Source organism: Arachis stenosperma, chromosome 4, assembly GCF_014773155.1.
Source record: "Arachis stenosperma cultivar V10309 chromosome 4, arast.V10309.gnm1.PFL2, whole genome shotgun sequence".
Classification (NCBI taxonomy): Eukaryota; Viridiplantae; Streptophyta; class Magnoliopsida; order Fabales; family Fabaceae; genus Arachis; species Arachis stenosperma.
The window spans coordinates 89,730,191-89,746,710 of NC_080380.1; positions in this window are offsets into that span (position 1 = coordinate 89,730,191).

Genomic DNA, 16,520 nt, shown 5'->3' on the forward strand with positions numbered 1-16,520 from the left:
CATCTAATGGTAATAAGAGAGGTTTAAACATAGGGAACTTAAGGCCAAAGAAACATGTTTTCAATCAAAGCACATAATTAGGAAGGCAAATGTAAAACCATGCAAATAGTATGAATAAGTGGGTGAAGAGTTGATAAAAACCACTCAATTGAGCACAAGATAAATCATAAAATAGTGGTTTATCAACCTCCCCACACTTAAACATTAGCATGTCCTCATGCTAAGCTCAAGAGAAGCTATAAAGATGAAGAGGAATGGTAGAAAGTATGAAATGCAATCCTATCTATATGAATGCAACTAAATGTGAAATGCTTTTACTTACTTGGTTAAGAGTAAATAAGTTCTTCAAGACAAATATAAATCAAATTTCACTAATTTAAATCGTACAATAAAAAGCAAGTAAACTTGTAAGAAGATGGCTCATAAAAGCAGGGAACATAGAATCAAGCATTGAACCCTCACTGGTAATGTATATCACTCTAGTCTCTCAAGTGTCTAGGGTCAATCACTCTACTCTTCCCTAGTCATGCTTTCTAAACTTTGTTCTTCATCTAACCAATCAAAAAATATTTAGTATATCAATGCAAATATCATGAGGTCTTTTAGGGTTGTAATGGGGCTAAGGTAAAGGTAAGGGTATATATAAGGCTAAGTGAGCTAATTAAGTGAATCCTTGATTAGTCTAAGATCTCACCTAACATACATACTTTGTAAAGCAAAGCTTCTTTACCTATTCTCCCATATTTTTCCCACTTTTGATGTTACATGCTCATGTATTAATTTTAATTTTGTCCCATGTGTATTGTTTTATTTTGCATTTGACGAATTCTTTTGTATCCTCTTTATTCAAATACTGAATTTTTTTTAATGCACATAGTAATTCAATTATTTTGATTTCACATGAGCATGCTTCCCAAAATTTTTATTTTGAATTATTTCATTCTTTTCAGCTTCCTACCCTTTGTTTTTATCATCCATGTTCCCAATAGGTTTCCTACACTTAAACAATTACACAATTTCTATCTTAAGCTAACCAAGGATTCAACTTGGGATTTTAAATTTGTTTTTCTGCTTAAGGCTAGTATTGTGGTTTATAGAATAAGAGGGAATTAAAGGCTCAAGGGGGCTAACAAGGGTGATGTAAAAGGTAGGCTAATTTTGGGATAAGTGAGCTAGAATCAAACAATGGCCTCAATCATATGCAAGCATGTAAATATATTAAATATTGGACATATAGAATAAAGCAAAGCAAAGATTACAATTATAGAGAAGAAAACACACAAGAATAAAAATTTATGGTTAAATAATGTAACCATGTAAATAAGCTCAAATCTCACAGGTTGTGTGTTCTTTGGCTCAAAAACCATATTCCAAATACAACTTCAAAACAAGTTTAACACAAATTTTTCAAATTAAATTAGTGAAATTTTTCAAAAAAAAAGGGTCTTAAAAGAAATTTATTACTTTAACCAAGTAGTAACTAAATGCATAAAATCAAACAAATATGCAAATGCAACAATGAACTACCAAATAAAATAAAATATTGGTGTTGAAATAGGAAATAACTAACCCATGGAGATCGGTATCGACCTCCCCACACTTAAAAATTGCACCGTCCTCGGTGCTTGCTGAGATGTGCAGGTGGACGGGTGGTTCCAACTGATACTTTTCTTCAAGGATTGTGCAGATGGACTTGTTTGTCTCCCTTTTTAGAAGTTCCTCCCTTTTCCCGTCTTCGTTGGCCAGCCTGGAAGAAGAGAAAAAGAAGAATAGTAACCCAGAGATAAGGATAAGAACATAAATAAAATATGGGTGTTAATGCCAAATAATAAAGGTCTCAATTACATGGTAGCTACAACATGCAAGTGAGGAAACAATTGAAGCACATGGGATACTAGTGGTGCAAAATTTTGCAACAATTAGGGAGAGTGTGGGTAAGGAGAGGTAATGTAAATTCATGTCAATGCAAAATTAATACAGGTATAAAAGATAGGCATTGATTTAAATAATATTACCTAACCAAAATAAAACAAGTCACTAAGCACCCAAATAATTCAAGAGAAGATGCAACAGCTAAATAAGAAAATTTTAACACCAAAGAAAAAATAATGAAATTAGAAAAGAAAAGAAAAATATGCACTAAATTAAAATGCAATGAATGAAATATGCAAATAAATTAAGTAAAATAAAATAAAAGATAAAAAGAATGAGAAGAAAAAGAAGGGAAGAAGAAGTAAAGAAGAGAGGAGGAAGATAGAATAAGAAAAGATAGAAAAAATTAGGATTAGAGAAGAAAAGATAAGAAAATTGGCACTGATCTGGATAGGTTGTGCGATGCTGGCGACACGGTCGCGTGGGTGACGCGGCCGCGTGGGGTGTAATAAGTTTAGGCGACGTGGACGCATGGGGCACGCGAACGCGTGGTCTGATTTGTGCGATTGGCGCGAGTGTAGCCTTGCGTTCGCGCAACTCTCTGTTCGAAACTCTTTTTGCCAATTTTTAGGGTGACGTGGTCGCGTGGTTGACGCGATCGCGTGGGTGGCCAACATTGGAGGATGACACGGACGCGTGGGACACGTGTTCGCGTGGTAAGGCTTGTGCGTCTAGCGCCAGTTCAGCCTTACTCCAACACAACTTTCGGCCATGTACCCTTTTTACGTCGATTACCAGGTCACGCGGCCGCGTGGGTGACGCGGACGCTGGGAGGCGTGGTTCCCATGTGACGCGGACGCGTCAGCGACGCGGTCGCGTGGGTCAAATTGTGCCAAAAGCACGCCTCTAGCCACGCTTTCGCGTGACTTTCTGTTCACTTTTCTTTTCTCCTAATGCACTTGTGACGTGGACGCGTCAGCGACGCTGCCGCGTCGCGTGCGTTTTTTTAATGCAAAATGCAATTATGCAGTATGCAGTGCTAAATGCAAATGTTATGAATGGCATCCAGGTTCAATAGGAATAAAACAATATAAAATAAATAAAACGAAATAAAATGGAAACAAGAGCGATCATACCATGGTGGGTTGTCTCCCACCTAGCACTTTTAGTTAAAGTCCTTAAGTTGGACATTTGATGAGCTTCCTGCTATGGTGGCTTGTGCTTGAATTCGTCCAAAAATCTCCACCAATGTTTGGAATTCCAACAGCGTCCGGGGTCCCAAACAAGGCATGTAAAGCCCTTAGGTGAGTTCAAACAGGCTTCAAGGCTCCCGGGGTGTTGAATGTTAGGATAGACTCTAGGATCCCAAAATCTAGTTCCAAATCTGCTTTCGTTTTGATCTATACTACTCCATTCGGACGGTTTGGAAATTAGATTCTCACCACGGTGACCAGACGTTCTCCGTGATCCATTCAATTGAGCATGATACCAATCCGTGCACTTCGAGTTGAAGCGTGGAACCTTATTGAACCTTGTGCACCCGCTCTGAGTACGAGCCATTTCCCTTTTACTCTTAAAGCCGCAAAGAGCTCTAAGCTGGCCATCTGTTTCAAGTAAACCATATTCAAGTGGAAAAGTAAAGATAAAAGCTAAGGATTTTACCCACTTAAAGCTTGTACTGGGTGGTAGTGGCCTCGGGATAGGTGGTTCCTGTGGTTCTGTAAGTTCTACTCCCTTATAATCTTCTGTGAATTCTTCCACTTCAACCATATCTTGATCAGAGTCTTCAATTTCTCCTTCATCATCGCTCAAGTCATATATTAGAGGTTGAGAAAAATCTACCTTAGCATCATCTTCATATTCACTCGGGAAAGATTCTTCTGTCTCAAAGAATTCACTTGCGGATGCAAGTTCGTCACTAAGAGAACAGGACTCGTGATCATCATCATCAAGGAAACCTGCGTCCTGGGTTATTCCGTTCAGTTCTTCATAAGATATTTGCAGTGGAGGCGGTGCAAAATCATCCTTAGCATCAATTGTAACATTCTTGACGGAATTCTCCACAACTCTGGATTCAGGTGGCAGTTCGGCGTCTCCTAAATCTTCAACCAATTCTTCTTCTTCTACCATGACAGCTTCCTCTACTTATTCCAGTACAAAGTTATGCTCTATGATGTTCACTGGAGCTTCTAGCGTCTTCTTTGTACTGCGTTCTTCATTGGATTCTCCACATAAAGCCATGGGAGTCTGTTGAGGGGCTGAACGTCTGGAAGATAATTGATTTATTACTTGCTCCAGTTGATGAAGGGTTGCAGTAAATTATTTTATTGATTTTTCAAGGCGAACCTGTGATTCTGGCTTTAATGGATATGGGTATGGTGTATGGGAGAGTGGTGGTTCTTGGGAGTAATTGGATTGGTATTGGGGTGGATAAGGATCGTATGGTGGCGAATGGTGAAAAGAAGCTTGTGAATGTGGTGGTTCGAGGTTATGTTGAGAAGATGGTCTATAGGCACAGGGTGGGGCTTGCTGGTAGTTACAAGGTTGTCCACCATATCTCTCAGCTGGGTATGCATTGTAGAATGGTCGTTGTCCATGATATCTTGGAGGGTGTTGTTGCCTAAAGGGTTGATTAGATCCTCTTGGCTCCATCCATCCTTGATTGGTCTGACCTTGATGCATATTCCTGCTATGGTTTCTGATGGGGTTTCTGCGGAAAAACGAATTTCCAACACACATAACTCACCGGCAAGTGTACCGGGTTGCATCAAGTAGTAATAACTCACTTGGAGTGAGGTCGATCCCACAGGGATTGATGGATCAAGCAACTTTAGTGGGTGATTAGTTTAGTCAAGCTAACATTGAAGGGATATTGGATGAAATGTAGCCAACAGAATTGTAAATGACAGGAAATTTAAAGTTGCAGAAAGTAAAATTGCAAGTAACTTAAATAATAAGAAAGTAAAATAACTGAAACTTAAATTGCAAGAAATGTAAATTGCATGAAAAGTAAAGAGGGTTGGGTGCTGAAAATTAAAGAGAGCAGTAAAGCAAAGCGTAGAACAATTGCAGGGAGATTAACTTGCAGGAAAGTAATTTGGGATCATGAACAGAAATGTAAAATAAAGAACAAGTGCAGAAGAATTAAATTGCTTGAAAGTAAATTGAAAGCCAATGGAACAGTAAAAATAGAACAACAGCCAAGAACTCAACTCAATTGCAAAATAAAATTGAAGATCTCAAGGAATCAAAGAGACTAGAAAACAAGTCTAGATCTCACTCCCTTCCTTGATCCAACAGCAAATAGATTGAAGAAGAAAGAAAAATGGAAGCAGCAAAGAGAGCCTTGATTCAAATCACAATTCCTTAAATTATGCAGCAAAATAAAAACAGAGAGATCTCAGATAGAAATTGAAACAGAATTTCTCCAATCTCAATCCAAGATTTAGAACAGGAAGGAAAACTAAGAGAGAGATCTCTCAAATCCTAATGCTCCCTAGTGAAGCTAGCCCTTCTCTAATCGAGCTCCCTATTAGAGCCAACCTCCTTTACAAAGATGGAAATGATGCCTTATATAGGCTTTACAAAATAAAATGAAATTGAAATGAAAAACAAATTAAATGAAAATCCTAATTCTAGCTTGTTCTTGTGCCTTTGAGTGATGATGTGGGCTTAGCTTGCTTTGGTTTGAGGAGAAATGGGTTTGCTTGGCCTTGATTCAGTTTGGAGAGGAATTGAATTTAAATGAGATTTTGGCCCATGATGCTCCCAGGAGGCTGCTCTGCTCTTGTGGAGGGCAGAGCAGGGAAGCTTTGTGTGGGCACCCTTGCGCGCTCCAAGTCCTCTTGGTCCGTGTTATGTTGCGTGACATGCTTCCCTGGGCCGTGCCAATTTTGTGTGCCATGCACCAATAAATGCTGCTCTGCCCTTCACAAGGGCAGGGCAGCGCAAGCTTTCCTTGTTCTTAGGTGAGGTCCCAAGTTCGAAACTTGCTGTAAGCATTTGGGGAGCAATTTTTCTTGATTTTCCATGAAGAGAGCACGACATTGCCCTGCTCTCCAAGAGGGCAGAGTAGAAAAATGAGCGCTACTTTTCTTTGGAGTGAGGTTCCAGCTTCGAACCTTGGTGGAAGCATTTTGGTTTATTTTCGCTTATTTTTTGCTCTTAAAGATGCCTTTCACTCATGCCTCAATTGTACGCGAAATATGAATTGCTATATATCGTTGGAAAGCTCTGAATGTCAGCTTTCCAACGCAACTAGAAGCACATCAATCGGACGTCTGTAGCTCAAGTTATAGCCCTTTGAAATAGGCATGGTCATGCTGTGAGCGCCCAGTTTTTACCTTAGCGAAAATTCTTGCTTCCAACCTCACTTTGCATCACAATATTGCTCTGCCCTTGGCAAGAGCAGGGCAGTGTGTGCTAATTGCCTATTCTCCTTTAATTTGGTCATGGGCCACGCTTTTAAAAGCGTGGCCTAAGGCTCCAAAGTGTGCTCCAACTTCAAAGTGTGTCCCAAAGCTCTTTTTTTCTCCTTTTTTTGTGCTTCTTTGCTTCTTTTTCTTCTTATTTCCTACAAGATTTATAAAATTAAAATATCAAGAAAATATATCATTTAAGTACAAAAGCATTCAATATTTAAGCACAAATCATCAATTTCTTGTATGAAAAAGCATAGAAAAATAGGTATATGATGACATGTCATCAGTTTCTATTTCCTTCAACAAAGTTAGAACCAAACTCAAAGCGAGAGCCGTGAGAATTCATAATAGATGTCAGGTGTAAGGGGGAAAAAGAGAAAACAAATAAACAATTGAAAGAAAATTTATATATATATTTTTTCTTTATATAAAAAAAATATATATACAATAACCAATAATAAGGCACACGTTTGCAATTCCCCGGCAACGGCGCCAATTTGACGTTAGGATTTTTGCTAGTAAAGAATTTTATAAAAATAGTTGCGTTGTAGATATAGTTTCTAAACCAACAAAAATCCTTTCGTGCAAACGTTTTGGTTGTCACAAGTAACAAACCCCTTTAAAATTGATAACCGAGTATTTAAACCTCGGGTCGTCTTCTCAAGGAATTGCAGGGAGGTATGTTCTTATTATTGGCTATGAAAAAGGTAAAATTGGGGTTTTTAGAATGAGGAATAAATATGGCAAATAATTTAAATGATAATTAAAATAAATAAATACTGTAAAGCAAACCCTTTGGCAAGGTAGGAGAAATTGGAAGTCCAGACTTAGTTATTCTTATCAATAATAATAAAAGTTGAATCTTAATTCCACTTAGTCAACCTTTGCTAAAGCAAAGGAAAGTCAAGGGACTAATTAGTTTGACCTTCGAATCCTATTTATTTCCTAAGAAAAGGTTGGGATTATTGAAGTTCAGTTCAATTAGCAAGGTTAACAGTTATCAATTATGTTAAGCTAAGATAACTCCTGAGTTACTGATTTCTTAACCAAGACCAAGAGTGTAGAAAGCTAAATTGAAATCATAAACATTTGGAATACCTCAAGTAACATCTATTCGAAGTAGTAAAATCTAACATGGGAAATATTCATAAGCCAATTGGGCAACATAAATCAAGCATAAAATAAGAGATTAAAATCATAAATCTAAAAACATCTCAATAATATATAGTCCTAACATGAAAAGTTCATAAGCCAAATTCAAAAGATAAATATCAATTAAAGTACTAAGGTGAATAAAAATAGGAACGAAATTAAATAGAAAGGAACATTAAACCTGGAATGAAGAAGAAAATTGTAAGTTGGAATAATAATAAATCCTAAATCCTTTAAGAGGAATCCTAATCCTAATCCTAAGAGAGAGGAGAGAACCTCTCTCACTAAAACCTACATCTAAAACTAAAATTATGAATGATGAGAGCATGATTATGAATGGATGCATTTCCTCACTTTATATCCTTTAATCTGTGTTCTCTGGGCCGAAAATAGGGTCAGAAACAGCCTAGAAGTCACTTCCAGCGCATTCTAATCCGTACAGGTCGCGGCCCAGTGACGCGGAGGCGTCGTCCACGTGGCCGCGCGGATTGAAGTTCGCAGATGCGACGCATCCGTGTGGATCACGCGTTCGCGTCGCCTAGCGTCCGGGAAACTATAGCATATTATATATCAAATCGAAACTCCGGACGTTAGCTTTCTAACGCAACTAAACCCGCATCGTTTGGACCTCTGTAGTTAAAGTTATAGCCGTTTGAGTGCAGAGAGGTTAGGCTAGACAGCTTAGCAGTTCCTCCAACTTCTTGTATTCCTTCCACTTTTGCATGCTTCCTTTCCATCCTCTAAGCCATTCCTGCCTTGTAATCTCTGACATCACTTAACACACATATCAAGGCATCTAATGGTAATAAGAGAGGTTTAAACATAGGGAACTTAAGGCCAAAGAAGCATGTTTTCAATCAAAGCACATAATTCGGAAGGCAAATGTAAAACCATGCAAATAGTATGAATAAGTGGGTGAAGAGTTGATAAAAACCACTCAATTGAGCACAAGATAAACCATAAAATAGTGGTTTATCAGCCTTCGAGATTGCATGCAAGCGCTCCAAGGGAAAAGAATCATTAATAGGAGTGGCATCGCCTTTAGTGTGTTCAAGGCGACTTAAGTGATCCACCACTAGGTTTTGCGAACCACTCATATCTTTGATTTCCAAGTCAAATTCTTGCAATAATAAAACCCATCTAATCAATCTCGGCTTGGATTCCTTTTTAGCCAACAAATAATTTAACGTCGCATAATCCAAATACACTACTACCTTAGAACTAAGAAGGTAAGCTAGGAATTTATCCAAAGCAAAAACAATAGCCAAGAGTTCTTTTTTGGTAGTAGTGTAGTTGGATTGGGCTCCATCTAGTGTTTTTGATGAATAGGCTATGACATATGGATTCTTACCCTCGCGTTGTGCTAACGCGGCTCCCACCGCGTAGTTTGAAGCATCACACATTATTTCGAACGGCCGACTCCAATCCGGCTCTCTCACGATGGGAGCTTGGGTCAATGCTACCTTGAGCTTGTCAAAAGCCTCCATGCACTCCTTGCTTATATCAAACTCAATGTCCTTTTGCAACAAGCGAGATAGCGGCAAAGCTAACTTACTAAAGTCCTTGATAAATCTTTGGTAAAATCCTGCATGTCCAAGGAACGAACGGACTTCCCTCTCGGAGGAGGGGTAAGGCAAGCTAGATATAACATTGATCTTTGCAGGATCTACGGAAATGCCATCTTTGGAAACAATATGTCCTAAAACAATTCCTTGCCTAACCATAAAATGACACTTTTCAAAATTTAAGACAAGGTTTGATTTAGTGCATCTTTTCAAAACTTTTTTAAGATTAGCCAAGCAATGATCAAAAGAATCACCATATACGCTAAATTCATCCATGAACACTTCCATGCATTGCTCTAGGAAATCCGCAAATATGCTCATCATGCACCTTTGAAAAGTTACCGGTGCATTGCATAAGCCAAATGGCATACGCTTATAAGCATAAGTTCCAAAGGGACAAGTAAATGTTGTTTTTTCTTGGTCCTCTAGAGCAATGTGTTTTTGGAAGTACCCCGAATAGCCGTCGAGAAAACAATAGTGAGATTTACCGGATAGCCGATCAAGCATTTGATCGATAAACGATAGCGAAAAATAATCCTTTCTAGTGGCCGTGTTCAACCTTCGGTAGTCAATGCACACCCGCCAAAATTTTGCACCCTTGTTGCTATAAGCTTCCCGCTCTCATTCTTGATTGTGGTCACCCCGGACTTCTTGGGTACAACTTGAATGGGACTCACCCATTCACTATCTGAAATGGGGTAGATGATGTCCGCTTCTAATAACCAGGTAACCTCTTTTTTCACAACCTCTAGATTGGTAGGATTTAGTCGCCTTTGAGGTTGTCGAACGAGTCTAGCTCATTCTTCTAGGAATATTCGGTGCTCGCATACTTAGGGGCTTATTCCCACTAGATCCGTGAAGCTCCACCCTATTGCCCTTTTATTCTTCCTCAAAACACATAGCAACTTTTCTTCTTGTGGAGGAGTGAGTTACCTTGCAACAATTACCGGGAACATGTGGGCTTCATCAAGATATGAGTACTTTAGGTGGGGCGGTAGTGGCTTCAATTCTAACTTTTGGCCTTGACTTGACACTTGAACTTTCGGATCCGTAATGTGTTCACTTCACTTGGGCCTTCACTTACTTCTTCAATCATATGCTTCTCATCTAACTTTGTATAGTGCACTTCGTTCACAATGTTGTCAATTAGGTCACACCGGAATATAGAATGGTTCTCCGATGGGTGCTTCATGGCTTCTTCTAAGTTAAAACTCATGACTCTCCCGTCTATCTCAAATGAGTAGGTTCCCGAATGGGCATCCAACTTGAGTCTAGAGGTCCTCAAAAATGGTCTCCCAAGTAGGATAGATGATGTCCTCTCGGATTCACTTGATGGCATCTGGTGCACGAAATCTTAATCCCGATATCAAAATCAAAATTTCTTATGATCTCGTACCACTAACCAGCAAGTGCACTGGGTCGATCCCACGGAGATTATTGGTGTGAAGCAAGCTATGTTTATTTTATTATTCTTAGTCAGGATTTCAATTAAAATTATCAGTTGAAATTATTAGAAAAATAAAAGAGCGTGAATTAATTACTTGTAATGCAGTAATGGAGAATATGTTGGAGTTTTGGAGATGCTTTGTCCTCTGAATTCCTGCAATGTAATATTCAACTCAATTGTTTGTAAAGTTCCATCCATGGCAAGCTGTATGTAGGGTGTCACACCATTGTCAGTGGCTACTTCCCATCCTCTCAGTGAAAACGGTCCAGATGCTCTGTCACAGCACAGCTAATCAGCTATTGGTTCTCGATCATGTTGGAATAGGATCCATTGATCCTTTTGCGTTTGTCATCACGCCCAGCAATCGCGAGTTTGAAGCTCGTCACAGCCATCCAATCCTTGAATCCTACTCGGAATACCACAGACAAGGTTTAGACTTTCCGGATCCTCAAGAGTGGTCGCCATCAGTTCTAGCTTATACCACGAAGATTCTGATTAAGGAAGCTAAGAGACGCTCATTCAATCTGATGTAGAACGGAAGTATTTGTCAGGTACACGTTCATGGATTGAGGGAGGTGATGAGTGTCACGGATCATCACCTCCTTCACAATTAAGTGCGAATGAACATCTTAGATAGGAACACACACACGTTTGAGTGAAATAGAAACAATTGCATTAATTCATTGAGACGCTGCAGAGCTCCTCACCCCCAACAATGGGGTTTAGAGACTCATGCCATCAAAGTGTATAAAATTCAGATCTGAAAATGTCATGAGGTGCAAAGTAAATCTCTAAAAGTTGTTTAAATAGTAAACTAGTAACCTAGGTTTACAGAAAATGAGTAAACTATGATAGATAGTGCAGAAATCCACTTCTGGGGCCCACTTGGTGTGTGCTGGGGCTGAGACTTAAGCTTCTCACGTGCCTGGGGCTGTTTTGGGCGTTCAACGCCAGGTTGTAACCTGTTTCTGGCGTTGAACTCCAACTTGTAACCTGTTTCTGGCGCTGGACGCCAGACAGCAGCATGATACTGGCGTTGAACGCCAGTTTACATCGTCTATCTTCGCGCAAAGTATGGACTATTATATATTGATGGAAAGCCCTGGATGTCTACTTTCCAAAGCTTTTAAGATCAGGCCAATTGGACTCCTGTAGCTCCAGAAAATCTATTTTGAGTGTAGGGAGGTCAGAATCCAGCAGCATCAGTAGTCCTTTTTCAGCCTAACTCAGATTTTTGCTCAGCTCCCTCAATTTCAGCCAGAAAATACCTGAAATCACAGAAAAACACACAAACTCATAGTAAAGTCCAGAAATATGATTTTTGCCTAAAAACTAATAATATTCTACTAAAAACTAATTAAAACATGCTAAAATCTACATGAAATTACCCCCAAAAAGCGTATAAAATATCCGCTCATCACAACACCAAACTTAAACTGTTGCTTGTCCCCAAGCAACTAGATGAATAAAATAGGATAAAAAGAATTTAAGGAGTAATAAAATCTCCGAGTTTTAAGTGAAGCTCAGATTCTAATTTAGATGAGCGGGGCTAGTAGCTTTTTGTTTCTGAACAGTTTTGGCATCTCCCTTTATCCTTTGAAATTCAGAATGATTGGCATCCATAGGAACTCAAAATTCAGATAGTATTATTGATTTTCCTAGTGTAGTATGTTGATTCTTGAACACAGTTACTTTATGAGTCTTGGCCGTGGCCCTAAGCACTTTGTTTTCCAGTATTACCACCGGATACATAAATGCCACAGACACATGATTGGGTGAACCTTTTCAGATTGTGACTCAGCTTTGCTAAAGTCCCCAGTTAGAGGTGTCCAGAGCTCTTAAGCACACTCTTTTTGCTTTGGATCACGACTTTAACCACTCAGTCTCAAGCTTTTTACTTGGACCTGCATGCCACAAGCACATGGTTAGGGACAACTTGATTTAGCCGCTTAGGCCTGGATTTACTTCCTTGGGCCCTCCTATCCATTAATGCTCAAAGCCTTGGATCCTTTTTACCCTTGCCTTTTGGTTTTAAGGGCTATTGGCTTTTTCTGCTTACTTTTTTCTTTCTCTCTTTTTTTCTCTTTTTTTTACTGCTTTTTCTTGCTTCAAGAATCAATTTCATGATTTTTCAGATCATCAATAACATTTCTCTTGTTCATCATTCTTTCAAGAGCCAACAATTTTAACATTCATAAAATTTAATATAAAAATATGCACTGTTCAAGCATTCATTCAGAAGACAAAAAGTATTGCCACCACATATAAATAATTAGAATTTTCCTTATTAAGAACTCAAAAAAATTAAATTGCCTCTTTATTCTACAAATCTACTATTTTATTCATGTTTGATGATGATGAGAAAAATAAATTATAACTTAATTGGAAATAAAACCAAAATAGACATGCTAATTACTACTACTCCTATATAACTTCTAAGGTAAATTTCTATAATAATACTATCACAGAGTTAAAGCTTAAAATTAGAACTTAACAACCTGTATTTTGGGAAGTGGATGTTCCTCTAGTCTGTGGGGTGCTTGGTCCTTCAAGGAATAGCTTCTGACGCTTTAGTTCCTTCAGTTCACATCCTTGCTCTTCCTGTTCCCTTAGGTGCCATGATCTTGATGAGTTTTAGCTCAGTGATCATGGCAAATCACACCAAACTTAGAGGTTTGCTTGTCCTCAAGCAAAAGAAAGGAAAGGAGAGGAATAGAGGGAGAGGCAATTTCGAAATCCAAAGATATGATGAGTTGAAAAAGATTTGAAAAAGATTTGGATTGGAAAAAGATTTGTGTTTATGAATTAAGATACATTTGACATTTTTGAAAAAGGGATTTTAGAAATTAGTGTTTTTAGAAATTAGGATTAAAATTTTTTGGAATTGAAGGATGATATTTTAAAACATGTTTATGCAAGAAATTATGAATTGAAACATAAAAATTAGAAAATTTGTGAAGAAAAACGAATTTTACCTCCTCCCCACCATTCTGGCGTTAAACGCCCAAATGCTGCTTGTTTTGGGCGTTTAATGCCCAATTGCTGCTTCTCCTGGGCGTTCAACGCCCAGCTGTTGCTTCTTTCTGGCGTTGAACGCCAGGAAGTCCTTTGTCACTGGGCGTTTTTCTGAACGCCCAGGACGCTGTCAATCTGGCGTTAAATGCCCAGAAGGTGCTTCTTTCTGGCGTTCAACGCCCAGAAGATGCTCCTTTCTGGCGTTTAACGCCCAGATGGCTACCCTTACTGGCGTTGAACGCCCAGTGGGTGCTTCTTTTGGGCGTTCAACGCCCAAAATGTTTCTTACTGGCTTTTTCACGCCAGTGAGCTTCCAAATTCCCTTGTAACTCTGTGAATCCAATCAATTGCTATTTTACCTTTTGAAGATACTTTGACATATACCTGTAAAAATTAATTAGCAAAAACAAAAAAAATTAAATTTTGTGAATGGCTGGGTTGCCTCCCAGCAAGCGCTTCTTTAATGTCGTTAGCTGGACTATTACTGAGCTTTTAATCAAGTCTCAGTTTTGAGCATTCTTGCTCAAAATTGCTTTCAAGATAATGTTTAACTCTCTGTCCATTAACAATGAACTTTTTGTTAGATTCATTATCCTGAAGCTCTACGTATCCATATGGTGATACACTTGTAATCACATATGGACCTCTCCACCGGGATTTTAATTTTCTGGGAATAATTTGAGCCTAGAATTAAATAGCAGAACTTTCTGTCCCGGCTCAAAGACTCTGGATGACATATTCTTATCATGCCATCTTTTCGCTTTCTCTTTGTAAATTTTTGCATTCTCGAAAGCATTGAGTCTAAATTCCTCTAGCTCATTTAACTGGAGCAATCGTTTTTCTCCAGCTAACTTGGCATCAAGGTTTAGGAATCTGGTTGCCTAGTAGGCCTTGTGTTCCAGTTCCACTGGCAAGTGACATGCCTTTCCATACACAAGCTGGTATGGAGAGGTCCCTATAGGGGTCTTGAATGCTGTTCTGTATGCCCACAGAGCATCATCCAAGCTTCTTGCCCAATCCCTTCTACGGTTAATTACAGTCCGTTCCAGGATTCTTTTGAGTTCTCTGTTTGAGACTTCAGCTTGCCCATTAGGCTGTGGGTGATATGGAGTAGCTACCCTATGGCTAACTCCATAACGAACCAAAGCAGAGTAAAGCTGTTTATTGCAGAAATGAGTGCCCCCATCACTGATTAATACTCTAGGGGTACCAAATCTGCTGAAGATGTGTTTCTGGAGGAATTTTAACACTGTTTTAGTGTCATTAGTGGGTGTTGCAATAGCCTCCACCCATTTGGATACATAATCCACTGCCACCAGAATATAAGTGTTTGAGTATGATGGTGGGAAAGGTCCCATGAAGTCAATACCCCATACATCAAACAACTCAATCTCCAAAATCCCTTGTTGAGGCATGGCATAACTGTGAGGCAGATTGCCAGATCTTTGGCAACTGTCACAATTAAGTACAAACACTCGGGAATCTTTATAGAGAGTAGGCCAGTAGAAGCCACATTGGAGGACTCTTGTGGCTGTTCGCTCACTTCCAAAATGTCCTCCATATTGTGATCCATGGCAGTGCCATAGGATCTTCTGCGCTTCTTCCTTAGGCACACATCTACGGATTACTCTGTCTGCACATCTCTTAAAGAGATATGGTTCATCCCAAAGATAGTACTTTGCATCTGTGATCAATTTCTTTGATTGCTGCCTACTGTACTCTTTGGGTATGAACCTCACTGCCTTGTAGTTTGCAATATCTACAAACCATGGCACTTCCTGGATGGCAAAGAGTTGCTCATCCGGAAAGGTTTCAGAGATCTCAGTAAGAGGGAGGGACGCCCCTTCTACTGGTTCTATTCGGGACAGGTGATCTGCTACCTGATTCTCTGTCCCTTTTCTGTCTCTTATTTCTATATCAAACTCTTGCAGAAGTAACACCCATCTTATAAGTCTGGGTTTTGAATCCTGCTTTGTGAGTAGATATTTAAGAGCAGCATGATCAGTGTACACAATCACTTTTGATCCTACTAAATAGGATCTGAATTTGTCAATGGCGTAAACCACTGCAAGTAGCTCTTTTTCTGTGGTTGTGTAATTCTTCTGTGCGTCATTTAGAATACGGCTGGCATAGTAAATGACGTGCAGAAGCTTGTCATGCCTTTGTCCCAACACTGCACCAATGGCATGGTCACTGGCATCACACATTAGTTCAAATGGCAATGTCCAGTTTGGTGCAGAGATGATTGGTGCTGTGACCAATTTAGCTTTCAGAGTCTCAAATGCCTGCAGACACTCCTTATCAAAGACAAATGGCGTGTCAGCAGCTAGCAGGTTGCTCAGAGGTTTGGCGATTTTTGAAAAATCCTTTATAAACCTCCTATAGAATCCTGCATGCCCCAGAAAGCTTCTGATTGCCTTAACATTGGCAGGTGGTGGTAATTTTTCAATTACCTCTACCTTAGCTTGATCCACCTTTATTCCCTTGTTCGAGATTTTGTGCCCAAGGACAATTCCTTCAGTCACCATAAAGTGACATTTTTCCCAGTTTAAAACCAGGTTAGTCTCTTGGCATCTCTTTAGAACAAGTGCTAGATGGTCAAGACAGGAGCTGAATGAGTCTCCAAATACTGAAAAGTCATCCATGAAGACTTCCAGAAAATTTTCCACCATATCAGAGAAAATTGAGAGCATGCACCTCTGAAAGGTTGCAGGTGCATTGCACAGGCCAAATGGCATCCTTCTGTATGCAAATACTCCAGATGGACATGTGAATGCCGTTTTCTCTTGATCTTTTGGATCTACTGCAATTTGATTATAACCTGAATATCCATCCAGGAAGCAGTAGTATTCATGACCTGCCAGTCTTTCTAGCATCTGGTCTATGAATGGTAAAGGAAAATGATCCTTTCTCGTAGCTGTATTGAGCCTTCTATAATCAATACACATACGCCACCCAGTAACTGTTCTTGTAGGAACCAGTTCATTTTTTTCATTATGAACTACTGTCATGCCACCTTTCTTAGGGACGACTTGGACAGGGCTTACC